Source organism: Giraffa tippelskirchi, chromosome 7, assembly GCF_054371585.1.
Source record: "Giraffa tippelskirchi isolate mGirTip1 chromosome 7, T2T-mGirTip1v1.2.pri, whole genome shotgun sequence".
Lineage (NCBI taxonomy): Eukaryota > Metazoa > Chordata > Mammalia > Artiodactyla > Giraffidae > Giraffa > Giraffa tippelskirchi.
In genome coordinates, this window is record NC_137281.1 from 48,693,375 (window position 1) to 48,707,500 (window position 14,126).

General features: G+C 51.8%; 1 long non-coding RNA gene across 1 annotated transcript; it reads right to left on the minus strand.

Moving 5' to 3' along the window:
- Positions 1 to 4,769: 4,769 nt before the first annotated feature.
- On the minus strand, positions 4,770 to 11,761 carry LOC145513923 (uncharacterized). Its single transcript, XR_014059785.1, has 3 exons — positions 11,190 to 11,761; positions 7,821 to 7,938; positions 4,770 to 5,063 (listed from the first exon to the last, which is right to left on the minus strand). It is a non-coding gene; the product is annotated as an uncharacterized LOC145513923 (long non-coding RNA).
- Positions 11,762 to 14,126: the final 2,365 nt, after the last annotated feature.

Consider the following 14,126-nt stretch of genomic DNA (forward strand, 5'->3'; position numbering starts at 1 on the left):
TCTAGTTTTAGTTTTTTAAGGAACCTCCACACTGTCCTCCATAGTGGCTGCATCAATTTACATTCCCACCAAGAGTGTAGGAGGGTTCCCTTTCCTCCACACCTTTTCCAGCATTTGTTTTTTGTAGACTTTTTAATGATGGCCATTCTGACCATGTGAGGTGGTACCTCATTGTAATTTTGATTTGCATTTTTCTAATAATTAGTCATGTTGAGTATCGTCTCTTGTGCCTGTTGGCCATCTGCATGTCTTTGGGGACCATTATCCTGCCAGCCACAGGATTCCTGGATCACACCAAAAGCTACCTGCCCCAAATCCTTATCTCAGGCTCTACTTCTGGGGACCCAACCCCCACCCCGAGACAATGCACATCATCACTAAGCCTCAAGGGTCCCCCGTCCTGTGCTCTTGGGAGCCCGTGTAAGACTTCTGTGTGTGGTATTGACGTCACACTCTGTGACTCCCACTTAGAGCCAAACACACCCACTGGAGGACACTTTTCCCAGAAACTCTTGAGTTTCAGCTGCAGGAATATGAAGTTTTATTTCAAAGTTACCCTGACGGCCTGTTCACCTAAAAGAAAGACCCCAAACGATATTGGCTGCTTTCCCCAAACTTCTCAGAGCCCCTTTGTCTCCAGTAGATGCGGTCCCCAGACCATTGGTGGTCAGGCATGTATTTGGGACAGAACAGATGTCCTGCTCGGCTGAGGTGGGGAAACAATAGGAAATGGGGTCCTTGTTGTGAGAAGGGAAGATTTTTCCCCAAGCTCTGGACTTGGGAATGGAGTCTGGTTGCTCCGGCTTTGAAACCCAGCTCTTCTTCTTAGCAAAGAGAAACTTCATTTCCCCACGCCTCCATTTTCCCATCTGTGAAATGGGGTGATAACATTCACCCAGCTCCAGGGGTGATAGTCAGAGTGTCTAGCAGCTCACACAGAACAGGCATCAAACATTCCAAGCAGAGCCAGGCATAAACAGCCGATACAGGAAGCCAGCATCATGAGCGGAGCACCCGCCTCGCCCACGCCAGGACCATCGTGAGGGCGTGATGAGAGCTTGGGCAACGCAGCATGTCCTCCAGCAATGGGGCTGCAATGACCTGCCCTCATCCTACCAAAGCCATCAGGTCACATCACCGTGCTGAGGACAAGTTCCTCCGCTGGAGGCAAATTGAGCCTTTGCTAAAGCAAGTCCTGGCAACCGCACGGAGGCCAGACCTCGCCAACTCCACGCCGGGACCAGGCAGCAGAGGCCGCTACGCTTGAGGGAAAGCAGGGTCGGGATTGGTCCCAGCTCCACCACGTCTGGACTTTATCTTGAAAATCAGGACACGTCTCACTTAGACTTGCCCCAAATTGCTCAATGCAAGCATCAGATCTTGGCATCGACTGTCCGGACAGAGGGCCATGTGGAGAGGAATCTCTGAAGCCAGGGTCCGGGGTGGGGGGTAGGGGTGCGCGTGCAGGGCAGTTGCCCCCCTGCTCCGCAAAGGGCGGCTGGCTGGGCTCCAAAGCTGGGGGAGACTCGGGGACAGTGTGACCTGGAGCCTGGCGAGGCCAACATCTGTAGATCCTGTCCAAGCCGCAGCCAGAGCCCAGCTGTCCTGTTCTGTCCTGTTACCTATTAGGGGACACGAACCCTACAGAGACCCGGCCTGGCTTTGGAAACCCATTGTGGGTGATTCCTACGCCCTGAGTCACGCTGGGAAGAGAGCATTGGTGGGCCACATTGCTCAGGGCGGTTCCTGTTTCCCATTTTGTCTTTCCACATTCTCATTCTGTCTTGGGCCTGCGGCAAGGTGGGGTGGGGCATGGAGACAGGGCAGGCCCTCACCTCCGGGATCCTGGCGGGGAAACAGAACAGAGGAAGATGACGGATGGGACACGCGCCACCCCTGCTGGTCTCACGGGAGTCGTCCACGGGGGTTGGGGAGGGTGGGAAACCTCCCCTGCAGGCAGCTTGGGAGGAGGGGCGGGGGCTCAGAGCCCACCCTGCAGCACCATCCCTGGGCTCCTCAGAGAGGTCAGCCACGGAGTCACACACAGCCACAGACAAGAGAGCAGCGCCGTTTACGTGCAGAACCCTTTACATATATTATCACATATGATTTCATTCAGTCTTCACAGTACGCCCACAGCAGAAGCCATGGCCCAGAGAGGTTATGTAACTTGCCCAAGGACACACAGCCAGCGAGTAGTGGAGCCTGGACTAGGCATCTGGCCCATGAGATGCTAAAGCCCCCGGGGCATGCAGAGGGGGTGGAGCTGTAGGTGCACCGTGTGTCCGTGTGTCTTCTCGAGGAGCTCAGTGAAGCCTGATCAGTGCCTCAGGCAGAGGGAGCAGAGAGTGTGGTCATTCACAGGAGACGCTGTTTGCTCAAAAGCAAGGGCTTTTTGAAGGAAATGAGATCCTGGGACCAGGAGATCCCGACACCAGGACCAGGCCCTCTGTCCACGGAGCCCCAGCTGAAAGCCCATGTTCTGGTTCCCGGTCTGAGTGAATGCTAGCCAGCACGGTCCCTTTCAGGGCTTAAAAATTCCAACTGCCGGCACCAAGGTCTCCACGCTGCGTGGTACCGCCTCTCATAGTGCTTGTCCGTTTGGAAATCGGGTCTCTGCTGAGGTGGTCAGTTACAAGGAGGTTATGCTAGGTGAGACTGGGCGCTAAATGCATCGGCTGCCATCCTGATGGGAAGGCCGCATGAAGACAACGCAGTTGGGGGCTGGGGAGGTGGGGGTGGAGAAATCACGTGAGGATGGAGGCAGAGGTTGGAGCGATGCAGCCACAGCCAAGAGACACCCAGGAGAGCCGGCAGCCTCACAAAGCTGCGAGCCAGGCCAGGAGGGCCTCCTCCTAGAGACATCAGAGCGGCCCTGCAACACAGATTGCAGACTCCTGGCCTCCAGCCTGAGCACAAGGTGAACTGGAGGCCCTGGAGTATTAACACCCCTCAGAGCGGCCCTTAGCCAACGACATGTCAGAGCCAATGAGCAGATATGGGCCCCTCACCCGTGGTTGGGATGGTCCACTTCTTAAAGCTGCAGTGGGAAGCATCTTCACTGCTCTCTCCTATTGGTGAGAACTAGTCATGTGACCTCTGGGATGCAGAGAAGTCTGGGAAATGTAGTCCTTGGCCAGGCGTGCTGCCTAAAGAGCTCTATGGAAAGGGGGGCAGTTTTTGGAAGATGACTAGCCATGGATGCATAATAGCATTTGCTTGATTAATTAACTAGTGTATTAACTAATGAATGAGCAAACAAACCTCTTGGAAAGGCTATTTCATAAATGGCGGCTGGAAGCTAAGCTGCCTTGTGTGTGTGTGCTAAGTCACTGCAGTCATGTCCAACTCTTTGCAACCCCATGGACTATCGCCCTCCAGGTTCCTCTGTCCATGGAATTTTCCAAGCAAGGATACTGCAGTGGGGTGCCATGCCTTGCTGAGCTGCCTCGAGGACCCTCAGATCGAACATTCTGGGCCACAGATCTGGAAGAGAGCCTGATGTGGGCCCCCTCAGCCCCCTGCCTGCTTCCCTCCCTATACCCCACCAGGTGCTTTACCCACTGGTGGGGCCTTCCATGGGTCCTGGAGGCCGGCCCGCCTGCCTCTGCCTTTCCCATGTGGAGAAATAGGCCCAGGGTGGCGTGGGGACAGGCCAGGGTCACGAGGAGAGTTTGTCAGTGAGGAGCCAGGCCCCTGGCCGCCTGACCCCAGGCCAGTGCCTGGGCCACTCAATAGCCGCTGGACCCTCATTGTTCAGCTAATTACTGCAAGTCCAGGCCTGTGCAGCGTCTGTGTGGGGACACTGTGTAAACATTTCCTCTTAGGCAGAGCAGGAAATGAAGGGATGATGAGGTCAAGTGACTTCACTGGGCCCCTGCCGCCCTGCCCATCATCCCGGCCCCTGCCTGGGCCTGCCTGCGGCCCTTCCCAGGGCTTCTGAGTCAGGTCAGAGGGACGGCCAAGGGGCTGTGGGCCCGCCATCACCTCATGCGCCTGGACCAGGGAGCCCTGGGGTTGAACGCTGCCCTGCACTTCCTGGCTGGGTGCTCTTGGGAAAATTTCTAAACCTCTCTGAGCTCTCATTTCCTTCTCTGCCAAGTCCCTTCCTTGCTCATGGAGTTGTGAGGATCGAATGACAGCGTGTGGGCAAAGCGTCTGGCACAGGCCCTGACAGTGGGTTCTCACTCTTTTCCTAATTTTTAAGCTCTTTTGAAAAGATTAGTCACTGAACTGTATACTTTAAAATAGATCATTGTGTGCTACGTGAATTTCACCCCAATTTAAAAAGATTATGTGTTAGATTTTTTTCTCCACTGTCCCCCATCACATACATACTTAGACACACTCAAAATGCACACATCCACATACTGTCTCTCTCACACACACACACACACACACACACACACGCTCAATTGTTATCACCTTGGGAACTCACAACACCCCTGCAGAGGTATACACCCAGCCTACAGATGGGTAAACTGAGGCTCAGAGAAACAAGCCACTGGAGGCCACCATCCCGTTAGTGGCAGGGCCAAGAGCCAGCCTCAGTTCCACTCCAAAGCTGGAAAAAAACACTGACGGCAGATCCACCCAGGTCCACCCCGAGTCCCACACAGTCCAGTCATTTATGAAGTGCCTCCAAGGCCTGCCCTATCCCAGGCACTGGGCTTGGAGCCCTCCCCTCCCTACGGACTTTTGTGCTCAAAGGAACTTCAAGATGAGTCAATCTGGCACCCCATTTAAAGAAAAGTAAACAGACCAGAGAGGTTAAGTGACTAGCCCAAGGTCACACAGCTAATTAGTACCAGACCAGACACACAGCTGAGGCTTCCTGTTCCCCCGCCCTCTCCCTGGCCAGGGCAGCCCCTGGCCTTGCTGCAGACATCTCCTGGGGAATTCTGCTCCAAAGACAGAGCCCTGTGGCTGTGACGCAGGCAAGCAGGCAGGCCGGCAATGATGGGCTGCAGCAGACCCGATGGACTTTGAGAAGTCTTGAGATAACAAGCTCCACTCCTGGGCTCCTCAGAATCTAAGAGCCATGCCGCAGGTCTCTATGTGTCCTAAAAAGAGAAGAGTCACTTTGAAGCTTAGGAGGAGACAGTTTCCCAAGTGCCTGTGTATCAGATCAAGTCATTCTCCCCCTCGTGTGGACTGTGGGATTTTTGAAAAAAATATTTCCCATTAAACTTAAAAATAAGTTCAAAGAGAAAAAAAGAAATGAGCCCTTCTGAGCAAGGCAAGGATCTCAAGCTGTCAGGAATTGGCTGCCCTCTGCTGGACAAAAGGGGCACGGCCATTTCATAATCAGCCCTTCGACACCCCCAGTTATCCTGGATCTGACATGAGGGTAACTGTGCTTGTCACATGTGGGCTTGCATTCTCTCCATAACTAACAGCGACTCAGAGATCAGAAAGACGTTCAGTGCACGATCTGTGCTGTTCACTCACTCTTCCATTCACCCGGCCATGCATTTTGATTGACTGGCTACTGTCTGTTGAGCCCCATCCTGGGATGTTCTACAGAGCGAATGCATTCCAGAGGGGACCACAGATGATAAGCATATTAAAAACAAACAGACAAAGCAAATAAACAAGAGGAAAAAAAAGCCAAGTGGCTGTAAATGCTGTGACATTAAATCACAGAAGCAGGCAAGAGGGGGCCTCACGGAGCACAGACTGAATGCAATGAGGGGTGGAGTCACGTGGGGGGAACAGCAGTCCTGGCAGAGGAAACAGCCAGGGTGAAGGTGGGGCAGACAGTGCACATCTGCCCAGTTGGAGGAGAGTAAGGGGCCAGCTGGCTGGATGAAGTGATGGAGAAGAAGGCGGGGACGCAGCGGATGGGACTACTGCTCGCAGCCCCTCCGACGTCTGAATCAAAGTGGTGCAAACTTGTGTCTTCTGTCCAGACCGTGGACAGAGGAAGCAGGGGCTCTTTGCACTGGGGGGACCCCTGAGGACTGGTCCTTAGAGGAGCTTGGGGGTGAAATCAGGGCTGCACATGTCTCCTCCAGCGGGGAGTCCCAGGGCACCCCCAGAAATGAGACGAACCTGGGAAAGAGCCTGAGATGTAACCTTCCCCCTCTTCATGGGGAAGCGGGGGGACCGTTCACGTTAGGAAGAACCAGCTAGATTCTAAACCTCAGCACAGGATGGATTGGGGCTGGTTTCCCTGTGGTCTGCATCCCACCACTCCCCTGCATGGAGGGGGCCCTTGTGGAAGCCAGGGCACCCAGAGGCTGCTGAGCAGTAGAGCGGGGAGTGCCTTGGGGGGAGGCTGCAGGCCCGCCCGCTGTGCTGAGCACAGGCGTCTGTGTCCCACACTCGGTTTCCTCTCAGGAAGGGGCCCACCTCCCTCCAGCTTGGGTCATGATGACAAATGGAGGGCAGCTGACCCCTGGCCCCGGGGTCAGGCACCCACGTGTACCCACGGCCAGGCAGCACCCGAGAGGCCCACAGGTGGGCACTTGGTCCCTGTGAGTGGCAGCGGGGAGGGCAGGGGTCTGTCCCATTCCTTCCCCATCCCCAGAGCTGCCTTCCCTTGATGCCAAGGAAAGAGTGGCCCCAGCCAGGGGAATCTGCATAGCCGAGGCCAGAGGGAAATTCAGAGTCTCAGGCCCACCCATTCCCTGAACGTGCTCACCCGCCGTGGTCCTGGTGCACTGGGCAGGTGAGACCAGCCTGTGCCCTGCCAGCCTCTCCTGGCTCCTGTATCGTCCGCTCTGAGGGCTCCACACGGCCCACGAGGGTCAGCTCTGGGCTATGCTGGGTGCCCATCCTGTGACAGCCCCAGGCCGGCTCTCCACCCACGTTGCCGAGGCCCGGATACTCTAGCGCCAGGGTCCCCCGCCTGCCCTCCCACCACCACCTGCACCCAGACCTTCCGGGCAGCCCCAAAAGACAGCAGTGTGGCCACGTCAGCTCACAGCCGTCAGCACTTTCCAGCAGGCCCAAGAGGAAAGCGCTCCTCAAGCGCTGACATGTGAATGTCTGGAAGGAAGAGGTGCGGGCTACGCTGGGACGCCCTGGCTCCACCTCCTCAGGGTCCAGGCAGCCCCAGGGCCAGCCCAGCACAAGGGTACTTGCCAGGTGGCTGAAAGGTTGTGGGAACAAGGTGTGGCCGTGACACGTGGGGTATGTGAGGGCCCAGCTGAAATCATGTGCTGGCTTCGGGACCCCCGAGGTGCAGCCCGGGGACCCCAGGACAAGAAGTGGGCAGCCAGCCCCCAGCCAGGCCCGTGGTCAGCCAGCGACTCAGGTGGAGACCACTCCCAAGGGCTGAGCCTTCAGCACGTGCAGACACTTGCCTTGAGGGTTATCTGCCCTCAGACAAGTCTTTCAAACATTCATTATGAAATTTTTCAAATTGAGAAAATGAGTAATAAAAGCGAATGGTTCCCATATACCCACAACTTTGACCCAACAATTACAATGTTTTTGCCTAATCCTCTTCTCAGCAGAGAGTTGGAGAGATGTGCTGAACCATTTTAAAGTTTCTGGCGGACAGCAGGACCCTTTCATCCAAAATACTGCAGCAGGCATCGCCAGAAAGGCATCCTTCCACATGCTCACCACGCCATCTGCTCACCTAGCAAAATTAGCAACCGTCTCCTAACACTGTCAGATACCCGGTCCTCATCCAGATTTCGCCCAGTTGCCCCCAGCATGTCCTTCAGGGCTGGCTTTTTAACCAGGACCCAGTCAAGAATGACAAGCCGTGATTGGCAGTTCCAACATCTTGTGACTCTGGGTCAGTGTCCCCCACTCACCCCAATATTACCCTGCCGTGGACTGTCGCACTCTGCCGTGTGACTCACCCTCCGGAGCCCCAGCAGGGTCAGGCTGAGGCTGGCTATCGCCAAAATTGCTGCTGGCTTGGCTTCTTCTTTCTTTCTTATTGCTTCACCCCTTCCTGGTTTCTCCCAGAGTCTGTTTCTAGCAAATCCGATATATGACAGTCAGTTGATTACCTTCCCGATTAGCCTGCTTAGAAGTCTTGCAAATCAATGCAGCTGCTCCCCAGGGAGAAATAATTCATATTTACATAAATCTGCATACAGTTCTGGGTACCTCAGAAGTCTACTCTGCCTGCCTTGAGACCCTGAGCCCCAGGTGAAGATCTGCTGCCTGTGTGTGTGTTTGTGTGAGTGTGTGTGTATGTGTGTCCAGTGGAGGGGGATGGGCAGGACAGGAGCCTGCATTTTGATATCAGCCACCCACCAGCAGGTTGAGTGGCCTTGGGCAACTTTTTTCCCTTCTCTCAGCTCAGTTTCCTCGCTGCAGAAGTGGGTATAACAACACCACAGTCTCAGATTCTCATGGTGACCCGTTATAATAATCCATATAAAGCCCTTAGCACAGTGCCTGACCCCCTGGCAAGAACAGTATAAACGCTGACACTGTTATTGTTGTTATTCTACCGGTAGCTGCTCACATCGATACTGACTTGCTTCTTATTAGGATAATTAAATATGCCGAACCACTTGATGGTGGTTCAGCCTCTCAGTCGTGTCCAATTCTTGAGACCCCATGAACTGTAGCCCACCAGGCTCCTCTGTCCCTGGGGTTCTCTGGGCAAGAATACTGGAGTGGGTTGCCATTTCCTTCTCCAGGGGATCTTCATGACCCAGGAATCGAACCCAAGTCTCCTGCATTGCAGGCAGATTCTTTACCTACCGTCTGAGCTATGAGGGAAGCTGAACCACTGAGAGGCCATTTAGAAAGGTCTGATTCACTCCCAGGATCCAGGTCTTTGAAATCATATGTAGCAACTACTTTATACCTTCGATCTCAACTAAATCTGAAGACAGGGCTGTGAGGGGTGATGCTCCCAGCCAAGGACGCCCAGGTGCAGAGCGGAGGGTGGAGGCCCTGCCCCAGGTTGCACACTAGCAGGACTGATGTGGGCTGGTTCGGGACCTGCCATGACTGGGGAGACCCCCAGGTGTCACTTCCAGCGTGTGCTGTTTCTCTGGAAAGACTCCTGGAGCACCGGAAATCTGGACCTGTTGTCTTAACCACCACGCCTTCTGCTGTTCATCAACCTTGGAAAGCAGCTGCAAAAACTCCGTTTCCGCCTCGTGGGTTCCCATGAGCTGGGGAAAGTGCAGCGCTGTCAGTGGTTCACAGCCTTCACCCTTTCCTCTCCTTTCCAATTCAGGAACTGAGTCTAGTTCCTTTCTCCGCAAACACGGGTAAGAGAGGAAGCAGTTTCTGCTCACCGCAGCCTGTGCAGGCGGAGACGTGGGTGGGCTGCTGGTTTCCTGCCTGCCCTTTGCCCCCTGACTCCCCCCAGACCATCCTTCACGAATTAACAGGCTGCCTCCAGCCACAAATTCCTGCCGCTCCTGCCAGGCAGCCCACCTGGATTTCAACCACTCACCAGACAAGAACTGTGGTGCTGGAGAAGACTCTTGAAAGTCTCTTGGACTTCAAGGAGATCAAACCAGTCAATCCCAAAAGAAATCAGTCCTGAATATTCATTGGAAGGACTGATACTGACGCTGAAGCTCCAGTATACTTTGGCCACCTGATTCGAAGAGCCGACTCATCGGAAAAAAAAAAAACAACAACCCTGTTGCTGGGAAAGATTGAGGGCAGGAGGAGAAGAGGATGACAGAGGTTGGATGGCATCGCTGACTCGATGGACATGAGTTTGAGCAAGCTCCGGGAGATGGTGAAGGACAGGGAAGCCTGGCGTGCTGCAGTCCACAGGGTCACAAAGAGTCGGACATGACTGAGCAACTGAGCAACAACTAGACAAGAACAGGCAAGGATGGCCAAGGTTGGCAAAGATCTCCTTTGAGATAAAAGGATGAGCTTCCTTCACCAACAACACAGCCATCTGTCCATCCCCTCCAGGCAGCCACCAACCACACTGGGGTCTCCACTGCTCCGTGGAGAAATACCTGGAGCAGAACAAAGGAACTAAGCCACCCACAGTGGCATCAATAAAACCAGAACGATACTACTGCGATGGACTTACTGGTCCAGGCTCTCCTCTTGCATCCCACCACCTAGAGTCTAGTCTAAGACCTTGCCTGGTCCAATGCCTGCATAGCCAAGAAGCTGTCATCCGGCTTGCCTGCTTCCAGGAGTGGGGAGCTCATTCCTTTCCAGGGCTGGAAAATTCATTCCCCAGATGAGATGAAGCTGGCCTCCTGCCTCCTCCTCCATGGAACCTTTAGAGCCAACCCCACAATCGAGCCTCGTTACAGCCCGAGAGACACCTGAATACAGTTGGCATCAGCTGAATACAGCTGAATACAACACCCTTTAGTTCCTTCACCCTTTCTCTGGTTTCATCCCCATCAGACCCCCTCTCCCTGGACACAGAGGCCAACGCTGACTGAAGGCATCCTTCATGCCAGGACCTGGGACATCCTCTGAGTCTGCACAACAGGATGGCCACACTGACACTATTTTCATCCCTGTGTCACAGATGACTTAGGGATCTTCCAGATCATCTATAAAAGAGCTATGAGCGTGAAAAGATGGAGTGAACGTCTTACGAACTGATGTGGAATGTTCTTCTAGACACGACGTACATGTGGCATGTCTGCCTAGAGATCTTTACAACTCATGTCCATTGAGTCAGTGATGCCATCCAACCATCTCATCCTCTGTCATCCCCTTCTCCTCCTGCCTTCAATCTTTCCCAGGATCAGGGTCTTTTCCAATGAGTCGACTCTTTGCATCAGGTGGCCAAAGTATTAGAGCTTCAGCATCAGCATCTGTCCTTCCAATGAATATTCAGTGTTGATCTCCTTTAGGATAAGTTGTAAAGATCTTTAGGGGAGGGCTTTAGGGAATGGAGGGGAGAGCTCCTTTTCACCCTCTGTCCTTTTTCACTTTGAAATTAGTTTTACCCTATGTAATTATCGCCCCTTTCAAATGGTTTTCCGAATAGAAAAATAGGAACCCCTGGAGTGGGGAGACCATGGAATAGTCTTCTGATCCCTGCAGGGAGACGGGGTGGGGGGTGGTCTAATATCTGTTTGAAAGGAGAGGGGAGGAGAGGAAAGAGGATAACCTTTGAGAAAATTTTAGCCAAATTTGATCACAGAGCAGGCATCACATGCTGTGTAGGGAGAGCACTGGAATGAGCTAGAAAAGGGCCGGAGATCTGTTGTGTAGATCTTCCTGCTTGGCCAGCATGGTAGAGATACGGTGGACACATGACTTACCGAAATCACACCCTTTCCCGCTGACCACAGCAGCCATTGCTCAGACACCAGCAGAAGATGCGGGAAGTTTCCAATTGGAGATGGCCCTCTGGCGCTTGGCCACCAGCTCCACCCCCGGCCCAGGCGAGGTCCCTGGGCAGTGCCCTGGCCAGCACTTCAGGAATGACCCGGACCAGGTGGTGTTTGCTGGGGAGTGTGGCTCCTGGCCTGGCCTGCCTCCCAGCCCTGCCAGGCAGAGGGGCCTCGCACCCACGGGCCTCCCTGAGCGTGGGAGAGAGAGAAATGCTCCAGCAGCTCAAATATTTCTCCCCGCGGGTGCCAGGTCCCTCCCCTGCACACCTCCACTCACAGGCCCTCTAGAAGAGCAGACCCTGCAGGTTTGCAGCAGTCCTTGTCTCAGATAGAACTCAGGTGGGGAGCCAAGAGGAAAAGGGCTAAGTGGGTCCTGAAATTCACCCTCAAGGCCGTCTCACACACTGAGAGGGTGTTGGGCTGCAGGACTGGCACCCATCAACGGCCTTAACCTCCTGCTCTGAGCTCAGCCAGGGAAGCCATGTGATGAGCAAAAAGACATAGCTCTGAGGAGGTTTAGCTCAGCATGGTTATGACAGCAAATAATGGGAAATGACCTCAGTGTCCCCCAGGCAGGGCCAGTTGATATAAAGGAGGGTACAGTCACAGGACACAGCACTTCCACTGCCATTAAAAGTGTGGGTATGGGAATGCTTCTGTGGGTGTGGAAGTATGTTTTCCAGATGCTGTTAAATGGAAAAAGGAAGTTACAAAATAGTGAATGTCACATGACTCTGATTTTGTAAAACACTACAAACATATGCACGACCTATGTACAAACAAAATGCCTGCAGTGTCATTTGGGCTCTAGGCCAAAATACTTGCAGTATAATTTCCAAAGGGTAGGATTACAGGTGATGTGTGTGTGTGTGTGTTTTAAATTTCAGCTAATCTGTGCATTCTATTTTTTTATGAAATGATAACTATTCTTGAACTTTTATATTTATTTATTACTAATTTTATTTATATATTATTTTATGTACTTTTTGATATTTATTTATTTATTTGGCTGCACCAGGTCGTAGTTGCCGCACACAGGATCTTTAGTGGCAGCCTGCGAACTCTTGGTTGCGGCATGTGGGATCTAGTTCCCTGACCAAGGATGGAACCCAGGCCACCTGCATTAGGAGTATGGAGTCTTAGCCACTGGACCACCAGGGAAGCCCCTTGAACTTTTTAAAGGTGTAATTTGTGTACAATGAAAAGCACTCATTTCAAGTCTAGGTCTCAACAGATTTCAAAAAATTTATGCCACCCATGCAAATATCGTCACAAAAAAGGCATATTAACAGGACTTCCCATCATCACCCCAAAAAGTTCTCTTGAGCTCCTCTTTAGGCAGTCCTTGCCTCTCCCCCAGTCCTGGCCCCAAACAACCATTGATCCACTTTCTATTACATTAGATTTGTCTTTTCCAGAGTTTCATGTTAGGGGAATCATACTGTACCTTCTCTCCTGTATATGCCCTCTTTCACCAGCATCTTTCTAAGGTTCACTTTACATGCATCAGCCGGGTTTTCCTCCCTTTTGAAGCTGAGTAGTATTCCACCGCATGGATATGCCATACTTTATTTATCCATTTACCTCTTTGTGGGCATTTAGGCTGTTTTCAGTTTGGGGTTACAATTACAGAGTTGTTGCGAGCATTGTTGTTCAAGTATTTCTGTGGTCCTGTGTTTTCATTTCTCTTGGGCAAATGAGTAGGAGTGGAATTACTGGGTCATGTGGGAAACGTAAATTTGGTTCTACAAGAAATTAGGACACTGTTTGCCATGGTTATTCTATAACTGCACATGCCCATCAGCAGCAGAAGTTCTAGTTGTTCCAGTCTTTGCCAACAGTTGGTATTGTTAGCAATCCTAATGGATGGGTATCCCATTGTGATTTTTATTTGCATTTCCCTGATAACTAGTGGGGTTGAACATCTTTACTGTGTTTACTGACTGTTCACATATCTTTTTGTGTAGTAGTTTCACACACCTCTAATAATCCTTCCATTTTTTTCATGGTGTTGTTGGCTTCTTATTATTCAATGTAAGAGGTTTGGAGTTGGGTTTGTTTGTTTTTTTATTTGATCAAGGACTGGATACAAGTCCTTCATCAAATACACTTACCATGAATACCTTCTCCTAGTCAGTGACTGGAATAGGCTTTTTTGTTTCCTAACTGGTATCTTTTTAAAAGATATTTATTTATTTATTTGGCAGCACCAGATCTTAGTTGTGATATGCGAGATCTTTTTTTTTTTAGTCGCAGCATGTGACCCCCGTAGTTGGGGGTTGAGGGACCTTTTAGTATCGGCATGTGGAATCTTTAGTTGCATATGCAGACTGTTAGGTGCAGCATGTGGGATCTAGTTCCCTGACCAGGAATCGAACCCAGGCCCCCTGCACTGGGAGCAAGGAATCTTGTCACTGGACCACCAGGGAAGCCCTTCTAAATGGTATCTTTTGAGGAAGATAAATTTAAAGTTTTGATTAAGTCCAATTATAACTTTTTCTTTTATGGATTATGCATTTTGTGCCTTATCTAAGGGATCTTTGACTATCCCACGGTTATAAAGATAGTCTCCTATGTTTTCTTCTTGAAGTTTTATAGATTCGGCTTTTATATGTAGGTCTATGATCTGTTTCAACTTAATTTTATAAGTGGTGTGAGATAATGTTCAAAGTGCATTTTTTTCCATAATCGACGCTGTTCAGAATGGTAGCGCCTGGCCACGGGTAGCTGTTGTGCACTTAAGATGTGGTTAATCTGAACTGAGATGTGCTTTAAGCATAAAGTATGCACCAGATTCTGAAGACTTGGGACCAAAAAATTGTAAGATGTCAGTGTCAAAGTGACAGTGTTTTGGATAGATTGGGT